The sequence below is a fragment of the Myodes glareolus genome, chromosome 6 (genome assembly GCF_982192425.1).
Source record: "Myodes glareolus chromosome 6, mMyoGla1.1, whole genome shotgun sequence".
NCBI classification, from domain to species: Eukaryota; Metazoa; Chordata; class Mammalia; order Rodentia; family Cricetidae; genus Myodes; species Myodes glareolus.
The window spans coordinates 91,391,040-91,405,894 of record NC_142031.1 but is presented as its reverse complement, the minus strand read 5'-3'; the positions used below and the strand labels follow the sequence as shown (position 1 = coordinate 91,405,894).

The window sequence follows — 14,855 nt, the reverse complement described above, 5'->3', positions numbered from 1 at the left end:
GGCTGCATTTTCTATGCTGGTTCTCCCAAGGGGGTTTGCACTTGAGGCTATACACATTCTATAATGGAGAAGAAGATCTTTCCTGGGAGTAAGATGGTGGTAGATTTGTATAAAGCAATCAGACCATCGAATTTCCTGAGATTTAAGCATGTGAACTCGTAGCTCACCTTCTCCTTTTATTGACTCTGGGACCACAACCTTCAGGACAGTATCATCCCCAAGTAGTGTGAGTCTCCCCTCCTTAGTTAGTCTAACCTAGAAATGCCCTCACAACTACACCTAAGAGTATGTCTCCTGGATATCTCTAGATTTGTGAAATTGAGAATCCATATTAACCATTATAGAAATGTTGGCAAGCTTTACCTTTTCTTCCTCAGAGTCTGCACTAAGACTGGGAAGTTATACTCAGGACCCCAAATAAGAGATCTGAAGGCTGTTTTGTGGCATTGAGCTAAAAAAAAGAATGTTGAGTTTATTAAGGGGCAGTCCTTTGAGCTCTATCCTCTTGGCAGGTCTATATTTATGTGCTAGAGGTATGTTTGCATCCTTTGAGGTAACTGGGCAATGGCCAAAAGGATCAGAGCTCCCTTGCTGAGCTCATTGTCCCTGCTGAGACATTTGTTGGGTATTATGCAGACAGTTCTTGCTACTTTCAACAGAATACAACTGTACTCAAGTTTCTCTCGACTTGGTGATGAAATATATCAGTTAATCCATATGATTGTCATAGAGAACCTCTCAGGTTGTTTCTACCCGTTTGTTATTGTAAACTACAGATGATCAGTAAGCGTCCAAACGCTATCAAGAGACATGGATGAGAGAAAAGCAGTGTTAGAACTGAGTGGAAGGTGAGCTGATTGTGGGCTAGAATGACCTGCGAGGCCCAGAAAGTTGTGAATCTTAACTAGGGCAGTCAGAGATGGTGGAATCGTTTTGTTTTCCACCAAGAGTCAGAAACCTGTAAGACATTTAAAGAATGCTATTCACATCCTGGCCATCAATTCATCTTGCATATTAGCAAGAAAATATTTCTTTCAACTAATCAGCTATTTCGTTTAGATGAACCTTTTAGGAGAAAATATTTGGATTCTATTTTTAACAGAGCCATAAAAATGTGAGCCATTAACTTAGCTGTGCCTTTCACTGACAGGTTTCAGGGGGAGAACCATGCCTGATTTACGGTTCTATGCAACTTTAGTTCAAGAGTAAAAATGGCCTTTTGATCTTTTCTTTTTTCCTGGTCTTTTTAGAATTTCTAGCCCAGAAATTTATTTGCCTAGTTTTATCAAGCAATTGTAAAACAAAAATATTTGACTAGTGAAAGGTTCCTGAACCCAGTAAACCGACTGAGCGACAATGGAGTGAAATACACGTAGATGATTGCGACACCAAGTGAATTTGTCCTCTTGAGAGCTTGCAGCAGGCTTTTTCCACATTTGTTGAGGCTTCAAACGTTCTGTTAAATTTTCTTTAAATCTCTCTCATTTGTTTTCCGAAGTGTGTACGTTCATGTGTTTGTCTTTGTCGTTATTGCCAGGGCTAAAATTCACAGCCTCTCCCCATGCCAGCAACACTGGAGTCCCTAGATCAGTGCCTTTGAGGTCACTGTGAAAGCTAAGTCCTATTCGCAAGGTCACTGCACTAAAGACTGTAACAAAGAGGAAGAGATAGTCAGAAAGATTAGAAAGCCAAGTTTCAGTGCCATATGACTAAAAGAAAAGTCACTGGGACAAAAAGTTGTACATAGCTTGAAACTATGTTGACAGAGTGACATATATCACGGAAACAGCAGGACACCAAGGCTTATGTGGACTTGGCTGGCAGCTGACATAACACACTCAAGTTTGTAGTTCTCAAATTGTATGTAAATAAAGTTGATTAATAAACAAATCTCTGTGAGCAAGAACAAGAATATGTCAGCAGAGTATAGATGGTAATCATTCAACTTACGAAGAACAAAGGAAAGGGTCTGTGTGATGAGCCTCTAAATAATACTCCAGTTACACTGTTGCTATTGTCATGGTGGAGTGTTGTGTTGGGACAGTTTATTAGACTCATGAGTCAGCCTTGTTGCCAACAGTATAATAGACACCCAAGCATCAGTTTTATAACTCCAGTGTTAAAAAGGGAAATATATTGATGATTCTAAGCCACTAGCTCTTCATATATTTGGATATATAAAGAGCAGTGACCCTGAAATGAATTATTTGTAAAGAAGCATTTCCAAACACCAGGAAAAACCCTTCCTCCTTGTTATATCTCTTAAAATAAAAAGCATAACAGTAGTTTCTTTAAAAATTTTGTTGTCATTTTAATTTTTATTTTATGTGCATTGATATTTTGTCTGCATTCAAGTCTGTGTAAGGGTGTCAGATCCCCAGGGACTGGAGTTACAGACAGCTGTGAGCTGCCACATGGGTGCTGGGAATTGAACTCAGGACCTCTGGAAGAGCAGTCAGTGCTCTTAACTGCTGTGCCATCTTTAAGATCACTTCTTTAATTTTTAAATATAAAATACAAGGATTTTCAACACTGAGTTGCAACAGCCTTTTTTATATATTAAAAAAAACAGAGCAATCAGTTAAACGTAGTGTACTTGGACCCTATTCAAATATAATATAAGTTATTTAAAAGTTCATTTGTTGAGAGAGTGTATTTTATGTCTTACAGTTAGTCTAAAATAAATTAAACATTTTATGTTACTTGTTAAATAGAAGAGATGGATGATTTCATAGAGTATAAATATTAAAGATTACAATAAAATAATCTAATGTGTACAATTTTTGTAATATACTGATATAACATTTAATTTATATGTGTAATAAAGGGTTTGGCTACATTTCATCCCTAGTTACTAGGAGGCAACCTTTGAATTCTAGGAATTTCCCAAGTGGTAGACATGGCTGTTGTAGTCTCTTGTAGACTCCTCTGGCCACATGTGGCCATGTATGCTAATGAGATAAGTGGGGGGGGGATTGGCTATATATGCTAATGAGATAGTTTAGAATGGGGACTAGTCATATATGCTAATGAGGTAATTTAGGATGTGACAGATTAACCACATGATTAGAGAGTTGGGCTTTGAGCCACCTGATACTAGCCCAACCTCCAACTCATTCCAATCCTTGGGAGGGAGAGGGTTAGACATTGAGTCACATGGACAATAATTCAATAGATCATGCCTATGCAATGAAACCTCAATAAAAACCCTGGACATTGAAGTGAGTCTGAGAGTCCCTGGTTGACAATACGCTTCAAATGTCACTTTTCAGTGCCAAGATGCTAATGCGTCCCTGAGGATGACGGAAGCCTCACTGTGGGAACCTGTCCAGGGTTAGCTTATGTATCTCTTCCTTTGGCTGGCTCTAATTTGTCTTCTTTGCTATAATAAAACTCCAATTATAGTAATTCCTAAGTTCTGTGAATCATTCAGAGAATAAGACAGTGTTTTTGAAAGCTGAAAATAAGATTGTTAAATCCAAAATTTAATGGAAGCAATATTGAAAGAATGAATTCAGCTCAAAACGGAAGTAGTGGTTCAAGGATGACAATGAGATTAGACAAATGACAAAGAAATAACTTTCTTCTTATTCCATTTATTTTTAAATTGTCTGAATTTTTATAAAGTAAAGTATTAATTGAACAAAAATGGAAAGAAGACTAGAAAATCATTTCAGATATGGTAATTCTACTTTTGTTAATAGTTTTATTAATTAATCAATCAATTAAGTTAATTTTCCCCCAGCCTGATCACAGTTTCCCTTCCTTCCCTCTTCTCCTCCTAGTCCTTCCCCACCAACTGTTCCCCCATCACCCCCTTTCCCTTCCCTTCAGAAAAGTGCAGGCCTTCCATGTATATCAGCCAGCCATAGGGTATCAAGTTGCAGGAAGAGGAGGCACCTCCTCTCCTATTAAGACTGGGAGAGGCTACGGAGCAGGAGGAAAAGGTCTGAAGAGCAGGCTACAGAGCCAGTGACAACTCCTTCTCCCTTTGCTAGGAGTCCCACAAGAAGATCAGGCCACACTACTGCACCACATGTGCAGAGGGCCTAGGTCAGGCCTGTGCAAGCTCTCTGGTTGGTGGTTCAATCTCCGTGAGTCCTCATGAGTTCAGGTCAGTTGACATTCTGCATTTTCCCACAGTGTCCTTGGCCCTCCTGGCTCCAACAATCCTTCCTCCCGTTCATCTACAGGATTTCCTGAGGTCCATGTAATGTTTGACTCTCGGTCTCAGCTTCTGTTCTCAGTTACTGGGTGAAACCTTTCCGATGACCATTGGGCTAGGCAGAATATCATTAGGAATCATTGTATGGACTGGTTATTTTTTTTCTAGTTTTCTTTCCATTTTTGTTCAATTAATACTTTATTTTATAAAAAAATCTGTCATGTTTAGTTCTCTCCTAGGCCTCTGGACTGTCCAGTCTCTGGGTCCTGGCCCCCAGGCCTTGTCACGGGTGGGTTCCCTCTTATAGTAAGGGTCTCAAGTTGGACCAGTCTTTGGTTTTCCACTCCCATAATGTCTGTACCATCTTTGTTCCCAGCATGTCTTGTAGGCAGGGCAAATTGTAGGTCAAAGGTTATGTGACTGGGCTGGGGTCCCAATCCCTTTACTTGAAGTCTTGGTTGGTCACAGAAGATGGCTCATTCAGGCTCCATTACCCCCATTGCTAGGAGTCTTAGCTAGGGTCACCCTCATAGGTTCCTGGGAGTTTCCATAGCACTAGGTTTCCAGCTTGCCCCAGAGATGCCCCTGATTTCAGTTGTCTTTTCCAGGACTCTTTTTCCATGCCCACCCCTAATCTAGATCTCCTGTTCACCTGTGATGTCTATTCTATTTCATCTTTACAGTGCTCCCCCATCTCTCGCACCCCACACATACACTCTTACTTAGCTTCTTTGGGTCTGTGAATGATAGCATGGTTATTTTTTATGGTTAATGTCTACTTATAAATGAGTACATACCATGTTTGTCTTGCTGGGCCTGTGTTACCTCACTCAGGATGATTTTTTTTCTAGTTCCATTCCTTTGCTGACAAACTTCATGATCTCATTATTTCAAACGGATGAGTAATACTCCATTGTGTAAAAGTGCTACATCTTCTTTATCCATTCTTTAGGTGATGGGCATCTAGGGTGTTTCCAGGTTCTGGTTATTACAAATAAATCTGCTGTGAACATAGTTAAGCAAACATCCATGTGGTAGGATGGAGCATCCTTTGGGTATTCGCCCAGGACTGCTATAGCTTGGTCTTGAGGTAGATAGATTCCCAATTGTGTGAGAAACTGCCATATTGATTTCCAAAGTGGCTGTACAAGTTTGTTCTTCCACCAGCAATGGAGGTGTGTTCCCTCTGGAGAGATGGCTCAGTGGTTCAGAGCAACAGGCATGTAGTCCATACCTGCAATTTCAGCACTTAGAAGGCCGAGGCAGGAAGATTGGAAGTTCCAGGATAGCGTGGGCTGTACAGTGAGACTATATTTCAAAAAAACGAAGCAAAACAAAACAAAAACAAAAAACCCCATAAAAACCCCAACCAACTAACCAACCAACCAACCAACCAACCAACCAACTAACCAACCTTCCAACCAACCAACCAACCAACCAACCTACCATCCAACCAACCAACCAACCAACCAACGAACCTACCATCCAACCAACCAACCAACCTACCAACAACCAAACAACCAACCAAAAAAGCAAGCAAACAAACAAATACCCAAATTCTCAAGGACCAAAAACTCAGTGACAACAAAACCATGAGAAAATAAAATTACTAAATTTTAAAAATAAACTGTACTTCATGTAGTCAAGCTAGAAAATACAGCCAAATGTTTGCTGTGATTACCTCTAATGATACGATACTGGGTTTTACTCTTGCATTCTCTCAACTCTTTTTGGTTAAGAACTGACAGAAATGTTCCTAGGAGGAAACGGGGAAAGAAACCTTAGAAGAGAGATCGTCTTGTCTTCTAGAACAGAAGATATGTTTACTATTTTGTAGTTCTTAATTAAAAAAACCCTCAGAACAAATCTTATGTATTTCAACTAACTGCAATGTGAATAAAAAATTTGTTCAGTCATGTTGGGTGACACACATACGATCTCTCACCATGTATAAACACAGGGCCCTAAATCTATCTGTGCGTTTTTCAGCCAAAATGTATTGGAAAGTCTAGAACCTTTCTCCATTGAATATTGAAGTCTTCTTTTGGCATGTTACAAAGTATAAGTACCATAGCATTTTTGCAAAAGTATCTTATCTTTTAATAGTCTATGGAAGAGTTGAATTGATTTGTGCTTTCTACATTTTTTGTCTCCAGGAATCAAAGGAAATTATTTATCTATTGATTAAAAAGACAGTTTATCATCCTTCTTTAGGAATTGCTATTTGACATTTGGAATGTTCTTGTCACCTGTAGGCATATTACTTTTTCCTCTGAAGTTGCCTAACTGTAATCATTTCCTACTTCCATAGGCACTGTGTGGTTATTTTTTTCGTCGCTGTGAGAGGACTCTTAGTGAAAGCAGCTTAAGGGAGGAAATACTTTGGCTTACTGTTTTAGGCAACACAGTTTATTATGGCAGTGATAGCATGGTATTGAGACTTGATTGGTGTTCATGGGAGCTTATGGATTATTCACATCATGGTCAACTAGCAAATAGTGAGCTCAGGCCAAACGCTGAATGAGTCGTAACTGTCGCTGCCTGCCCTCGAATGACTGTCTCCCACCCTAAAGGTTCCACAACTTCCCTGAAGAACACCACCAGCTGGGGAACAAGTGTTCAAACAGCACTCTGTGGTGGGCAGGCACACTGGAACTCTAACGGGGCTCCTCTATCATCCTTCTACATAACTGATGAACAGTGCAGCAATTTTGAGAAGTTGGAGCACTGCTTTATTTGTGATTACTTTTAATATGAGGATTCTGGATCTCTAAGAGCTCTTTTTTTTTGGAGGAAGGTCTGCACATTTCTTTCTTTTTAAAAAATAATTTTTAATTTCTTTGAGATAATTATACCATTTCCCTCCTTCTTTTTTCTCCCTCCTATCCCTCCCATGTATCTTTCTTGCTCTCATTCAAATGCCTGGGCTTTTTTCTAATTGTTGTTACATTCATATGTGCATGTGTATGCGCACATGTGTGTGCTTGCCCACACACCTACACAAACGAATACACACCAACATTTCTAAATATATGCGTATAACTTGCTCAGTTTTTAGAGTGCTATGTTACTTGTATGTCGATAGCTTCGGAGTCGACCTCTTGGTATCCGATACCCAGCTGGTATGCTGGTCCCCGGGGAAGACTTTTTCTACTGCTCTCAGCATGCCTAGCTGTCTGTAGTTCTTTGTGAGGACTTTCTCTCTTAGCACGTCTATTGGTGCCTTTGTTCGGCTACTTTCTATGTTGATTTTTAAAGAAGATTTTATTTTTGTTATTTTTACTAATGTGTGTGTGTGTGTGTGCGCGCGCGCGCGTGTGCGTATGTGCACATGTGCACAAATGCGGTGTGTGAGTGCAGGTGCTTTCAGAGGTCAGAGATCGAATCCCTGGGAGATGGAGTTACAGACCTGACATGGGTGCTGAACACTGACCTCAGGTCCTCTGAAAGAGAAGCAAGTGCTCTTATCCACTGAATCACCTCTCCAATCAACCCCCTCAGAGGAGACTTTTGGAAACTCATTTACTAAGTAACTATTTTGTGTTTAAATGTCAGGGCTTTCATCTACTCAGCATTCTCTGGCTTCCTGAAAACTTAGTAGAGGGGAAAATATGCTGTGAGGTCAAACTGGCTTCGCCAGAATTCTGGCTCGACTGCTGTTCCTAACTTGTTTCCTGGCAGCAAATATCTCCAGAAACAACCTAAGGAAGGAAGGAATTGGTTTGGCTCACAGTTTCAAGGCACACTCCAGCAAGGTTTTTGTCTTAGTTGGATGTAGTTTCTATTGTTGTGAAGTGACATAATGATCATGGCAGCTCTTAGAAAAGAAAACATTTAATGGGCTGACTTATAGTTTCAGAGGTTTAGTCCATTTTTATCATGGCAGAAAGCATGGCAGCGCAGAGACAGACATGGCGCTGGAGAGGTAGCTGAGAGTTCTACATCTGGATCAATAGACAGCAGGAAGGGAGAACGACACTGGGCCTGACTTGAGCATCTGAGACCTCAAAGCCCACCCAGTGACATACTTCCTCCAACAAGGCCACACCTCCTAATAGCATCACTCCCTATGAGCCTGTGGGATCCATTTTCATCTAAACACCACAGCAATGAAGTCTGGGTGGCAGAAGTTTGAGGCATCAGGTCACATTGCATCTGTACTCAGGAAGCAGAAAGTGATGATGGTATCACTCAACTTGCTTTCTCCTTTTTATCCATTCCAGGACTCCAACCCATAAAATGGTTTTGTCCAAATTTAGGGTGAGTCTTTCCACATCGATAAATCTATATTAGTACTCCCTCATAGGTATGCTCAGAGAAATGTCTCCATGGTGAGTCTAGAGTCTATCAAGTTGATGGTATTAATCCCAATACCCATGTTCAAATTTTATGATTTGAGGAAGGACTTTTATTTTTAAATTAGATAAAACTACTTGTGTGTGTGTCTGTTTGTGTGTGTGTCTGTGTATGTACTGGTGTACATGCCTGCATATGCATGCTAGAGTTCAATGTTGTATACTTTGTTGGAGGGAGGGATCCGCTTGTTCTTCCTGGCCGCCTGGCTAGATTACACCCGAAATAATCACACAAAAACTGTGTTAATCAAAACACTGCTTGGCTCACTATCTCTAGCTTCTTATTAATATAACTCATTTTAATTTAACCTATTTCTTTTAATCTGTATATCACCATGAGGCTGTGGCTTACCAGGTAAAATTCCCAGCATCTGTCTCCATGGCTACATGGCTTCTCCCTGACTCTGCCCTTCTTCCTCCCTGCATTCAGTTCCATCTTCTCCATCTACCTAAGTTCTGCCCTATCAACAGGCCAAGGCAGTTTCTTTATTCATTAACCAAGAAAAGCAATACACAGACGGAAGGACCTCCCACACCAATACCTCACTCTATATCTTATTTTTGAGAAAGAACCTCACACTGAATCTGCAATTCACTGGTTTGGATAGACTGATTGGCAACAAAGTCTCAAGGAACCTTCTGTCTCTGTCCCCCCACCCCAATTTGAGATTACAGATGTGCATGGCACACCACATTTTCACACAGATGCACGAAACCCAAACTCAGGTCTTCTGTTTGTACAGCAAGCCCTTCCTCCACAGAGCCATCTCTCCAAGCTCGTGCAGGCTGGCTCCCTGAGCCTCAGTTAATCCATCTGTGCAGTGTGGAGACGAGTAGGAACAAAAGTGAGTGGCATTTGCAAAAGAAAACCCAGGTTAGACCTGAGATCAAGTTGATCAACTGTCTATAATGACGCATAGCATGCTATCCCTGCTGTTCCGTTTCAGCGTTAGGGTTTTGGCCTCCCATTTGACTGAATTAAAAGTCAGAGGTTGAGATATCAGCTTAAGTAACGGTTTTGTGGCTGCCTGGAGTGACCATGAACCTGTTTTTTTCCCTTGTGATGTGGTGTGTGTCTGTGTGTGTGTGTGTGTGTGTGTGTGTGCACACGCTAGAGGAGATTACTGAGGCTTCCCCTAATCTTCAGTGGGAATTTTGGACAAAAATCTTATTTGGACTTTGTGACAGGCATTTTGTCTCTGTCAGGGCTGAGACGAGGTCAGAATTAGGAACATTTTCCTTTTTGTCTGTGTCCATAAGTCGGGTGTGTTTGTACACCTTCAGGGAATAAGATTTAGCTATATTTTTTGTTGTGCTTGGAGCCTAAGAGTCTTGTGGGAAAAGCATGTGAATGCTGTCTATTTTTGTTTTTTTGCAATTTTGATATGTATTGTGCTTTCTGAGATACTTTGTGGGGGGTCTGAAGGAAACCAGAATGAACAAAATCTGATTTAAAAAATCATTTTGTGTGAAGAATTTTGGCATGTTGAGCCTTATTGAGCAGTTCAGGATAACATTAGAATTCAGATATGATGTGAGCCTGCCCTTCTTATCATAGACAAAGCTTTGCTCTCCAAGTTTCCTTGCCCTGAGATGAGACTTTCTTTCTAAGCCTCTGGTCCCTGATGCCCTCCACTCCATCTACTCATGGACAAAGGGACTGTGACACAGAGATGAGAACCAGAGAGACTCCCTGACTTGCCTCTGCTATGGGGTAAGGAGCAGGATGCCAAGGGGCAGATGCTGTGCCCATGGCCGGTGGTTGTAGTGGGGTCAGGGAGAGCTGGGTGATTTGTGGGTGACTTCAAGTCTTGGGGGAACAGTAGGTGATGAAGAGAAAGTATTCAGCAGGGGAGGACAGGAGAGGGCAAGTAGAGGCCATCATCATGTAAGAGACTTTTTGTGGGGAATCAAGGAATCCCTGAGTGAATTTGCAGGGAGTGGGTGAAGTCCTGAGGAAATGTGTATTGTTGACATCAGCACAGCCATATCAAGAGAATCACTGCTTCAGATCCAACGAGAGAGGCAATGGGTGAGGCATGGAAGAGAGTCTTCCATGGGTGAGGTTTGGAGGGATGGCAAAGTCTTCCTCTGGTCTGAGTGTGAGTGTTGACAGTGTGTGCCCAAACCAGCAAACACAGCTTCTTCCGCTCCATGAATGCTGTCTAAGACTGTTCCCATAGAGACTTTCTACCAAAACTAGTTGCAACATCCCATCCCCCAACAACTAGCCAAGGTTCTGGGTTGCCATGGAAACGCTCCATCCAAGCGAGCACATCCCATCTGATTCCAGCTTTTCTGAATGTGTTTCTGTTCTTTCTTCATTCTCTGGTTCCCGCAGGCATGTCAACTCTCAGATATGTAGATGTGACAACTCCCTATCTCTTTATTTATGATATCTTAAGGAACTCAGTCCAAAGACCTACCAAGTAGTAGACACTTGAATTACAGTCCAAGGAATTCTCTGGAGTGATTAAGAAATGGTATTCTAAAAGAAGTCTGGGACTCCAGCTGGTAAGCAGAGATGACGGCCATGGAGGTGCGCCGGTGGCTTTGTACTGAGCATGAAGATGGGGGATCTCATTGTAGGTTTCTTATTGTGGCTTAGAACATGCTAGTTGTCTTCAGTCTTTAGAATCATGACTTGCTGTTGGCCCTTTATTGATTATCCTGTATATGGCAAGTTATTGTGTATTACTATGTGTATCTTACATTAAGTACCATGGAGGCCATTGTCTCTCACTTCACAAATAGTGGTCCACACAGTCTGCTGTCATGATTTGTCTTACCTATGAGGAAAATCGCTTCCCACCATCCTTGAATACTTTTGCACATTATACATCGATGGTAGACTGGAACTTTTGAAAGATATTGCTTTGGGGAGCTGCGATAGCTGATCTTGGATGTCAACTTGACTACATCTGGAATGAACTAAAGCCCAATCAATGGGGCATGAACGTTAAGAATTTTCATTATTGGATCATTTGAGGTGGGAAAACCTACCCTAAATCTGGGCTGCACCTTCTGGTGGCAGCCCACAGAAAAGAATGTGGAGGCAGAGAGATTTGCTTTTCGTTTGCTTACCTTCACTTTCCCTGGCAAGTTTAACTTTCTGCTGCTGAGGCATTCTTTTGCTGGTATACAACCTACTTCTTTGGGATTCTAACATAGACTGAAGACCAACTGAGACATCTAGTCTTAAATGCCAGAGTCTTGGCCTTTCTTTTGGGAGATAGCCATTGTTGGACTAGTTTGATCACAGTCTGTAAGCCACTCTAATAAATTATAAATAGATTATGATAGGATAAAATAAAAATAGATATAAATTATTATATAAATATTCTATCGTATGTATCTCTATTTATCATTCTATTCTATTCTATTCTATTCTATCAGTTTTGCTCCTCTAGAAAACTCTGATTAATAAAGGGACTTTGGTGATGACTCAGGAGTTAAAGTACTTGCCATGTGAGCAAAAGGACCACAGTTTGGATCCCCAGAGTCCACTAAATGGAGCATGCTGGGAGATGGGAAAGAGGATCTGTAGAGCAAGCTGCCTAGGAAGACTGGCTATGTTGACGAGCCCTGGGTTGGGCTGAGAGGTTCTTCTTCAAAAGTATAAGGGGAAGAGTAATCAAAGAAAAATTCTAACATCAACCTAGGGCCTCCACACACGCATGCGCATACAAACATGAATAATTGCACATCCTTGTGTGCCCACACATATGTGAACACATATACATGCACACATACCACTCACACATCAGCATGAGAAAATTGTTTTTATCTGAGAGCCATTAGATGGGACAAAAAGAAGGAGGAAAAGAGGAGGGGGGATAAGAAGGAACAAAATCTGTCAATTTGATTCTTTAAAATTTCTCAAATATTTATTATTTTATTTGTGTGGGTGTTGGGCTTACGTGCGTATCTGTGCACCACATGCACGCCTGGTGTCTGTGGAGGCCAGAAGAGGACACTGGATCTCCTGGAACTGGTGTTACAGATGGTCGTGAGTCAGCATGTGTGTGTTAGAAACCAAGTCAGTGTCCCCTTGAAGAGCAGCTAGTGTTTTTAACTTTTGAGCCATTTCTCCAGTCTCTTTGGTATAAATTCTTCCATTCTCCTTGGATACTTATTTGTTCTTTCAACAAACACCAGGCCTACTGCATTCACAAAAGTGTTTATACTGTTCTGCGCTTTGCTTCGTCACTCAACAATACACTGTGAATGATTTCCCACAGATAGACTTAGGGGCATTCCTCAGTTGGGTCTTGCACGTTGACTGGCATTTTTTCTTTCAGATACGCTCTTTAATTAAATTTTTTTATGTGTAGATCTTTCCCCCTCCCATCTCAAATGTACTTATTCCAAGAAGCTCATTTGTTAAAAATTATGAACAGAAGGTTTAAAAGTGGAGAAATCTCTCTTTCCATTTAAGAACCACAGAAAAATGTGCTGAATGTATATTTGACATTATCATCTGCCTCACAGACTTCTTTGGCTGGCCTCCATCTGAATTGTTCTGCTGTGTGCCACGAGTCCGCGTGAAGCTGTCAGCTAGCCTTCCCTCAGAAGATGTGGCAGGAGAAAGCTGAGAGGCAGTGGAATGTGGACACGGGGGACAAGGAGATGGTCGACATAGGTGGCACTGTTCCTAACCCAGGGACTGAAATTCTTGGGATATCAGCCATGTTCTAGATAGGAATCAGAGCGAGGAGGTTTTCATTGGAAGGGAACTTGCCTTTTTCTTCCAACCAAACAGAGCCGAAGGGGCTCAATGCAGCCTTCCCTCCAGAACACGGGGCTTCCTGCCACATGTTACCTAATAGGTGATATACAGGCGCATTAACAGTGGTGGCCAAAGTTGAGAAATGCTATATTTTAAATTTTTAAAGACTATCTTATTTATTTACTTTATGTGTTTTACTTGCATGTATGTCTGTGTGAGGGTGTCGAATCCTCACATCTGGGACTGGAGTTACGGACAGTTGTGAGCTGCCATGTGGGTGTTGGGACCTGAACCTGGGCTGGCTGGAAGGGCAGCAGCCAGTACTCTTAACCACTGAGTCATCTCTCCAGCCCAAAAGAAATTTCATGTTTTAGATCAACACATTCTTGATCGCAGGACTTCAGGGCCCTATTATGCGCTAGAACTCTCCAACAAGAAAAGGAGTAATTTGTTTTCCTCCATCACACATTCTTTCTGTTTGGGGAGATGCCAGTCTTTGACATCTAGTCCTCTACTGATAGTGAAGTCAGAAAAAGTGAAGTTGCTCTGTTGCTCTGCTTAGGACTGAGATGTAGCCACAGAATTGACTTCAGTCAACAGCTCCCTCTTGATTGGGAGGGGAGAGTGCGAGAAGCCATTTTCAGGGATTTTGGGTGACTCTCGGCTTACAGCCTTCTCTTTGAGTAGGGTTGCTTCTCTCCTTCCCCTGGCAGCAAGGTTTTCAGCATAACAGGTGTTGGTTGACAGATGGAAAGTGTATTTATAAGGCTTGGTATCTTCCCCTTTGCATGTCTGAAGCATTTCTCATTTATAGGGGCTGTCATCCTGGACGCAGACCCATGAAGCCCTTCTGAAGCCAACTGAAGGATCTCCAACTGCCCTCCACACCCACTCTCCCTTCCTGGACCAGTGATTTATTGCTCCAGTCTGAGAGTTACTGAATGTCTTTAATGAGCCCAACGATCTGGGGCTGTGCTTGGAGCAGTCCCTAACCACAACTATTCTTAGAGGGGGGAAAATACCAGAAAACTAAGACCCTAGAAGAGTGAGCAACCTTAATAGAAGAACAGTGGGCGTTTAAATAAAAGGAGGCAGGCCAGCATTCCTGGTCATCTATAAATTAAAACAAACAAAGGAAAATCACATCCAACTGCAGTCAATTGCTCCTGTAAGAGAAGGAGTGTAATTCAAAGAGGTTTATGTGTTTTGGCAGCCGCTCGAGTATGCGGGGGAGTTTAAGAGCATAGAATAACAGACCAGGAACCAGCTCCAGTGCTTGGGCAGCTTAGGCGTCCTCGCTCCATCCAGCTAATAATGCACCTTGAGCCAATTTTCTTTCTCCTTCCTTCTTTATCCCCATTTGATCCCTCCCATAACTGAGGCACCAAGGGTCACCCAAAGACGGGCTGCACATGTTCAAGATAACATTTTACGTTATCACAATTGGGGACCATGTTGAAACATGGATGTACACTGTATTCTGTCTACTTTCATACCAAGCATGTGAGTGTCATAGGATTTATTCCCATTTTGAAGAGGAGGAACTGGAAAATAAACACAGAAGATCTTACACCTGAAATTATAAAGCAAGCTAAGAGCTGAGCCA

At 41.7% G+C, this 14,855-nt stretch overlaps 1 long non-coding RNA gene across 1 annotated transcript; it reads left to right on the top strand.

Annotated features, from left to right (window-relative positions):
* Nucleotides 1–10,783: 10,783 nt before the first annotated feature.
* Nucleotides 10,784–14,648, top strand: LOC125388331 (uncharacterized). The gene is made up of 3 exons (XR_007228200.3): nucleotides 10,784–11,034; nucleotides 13,012–13,162; nucleotides 14,064–14,648. It is a non-coding gene; the product is annotated as an uncharacterized LOC125388331 (long non-coding RNA).
* The last annotated feature ends 207 nt before the right edge of the window (nucleotides 14,649–14,855 follow it).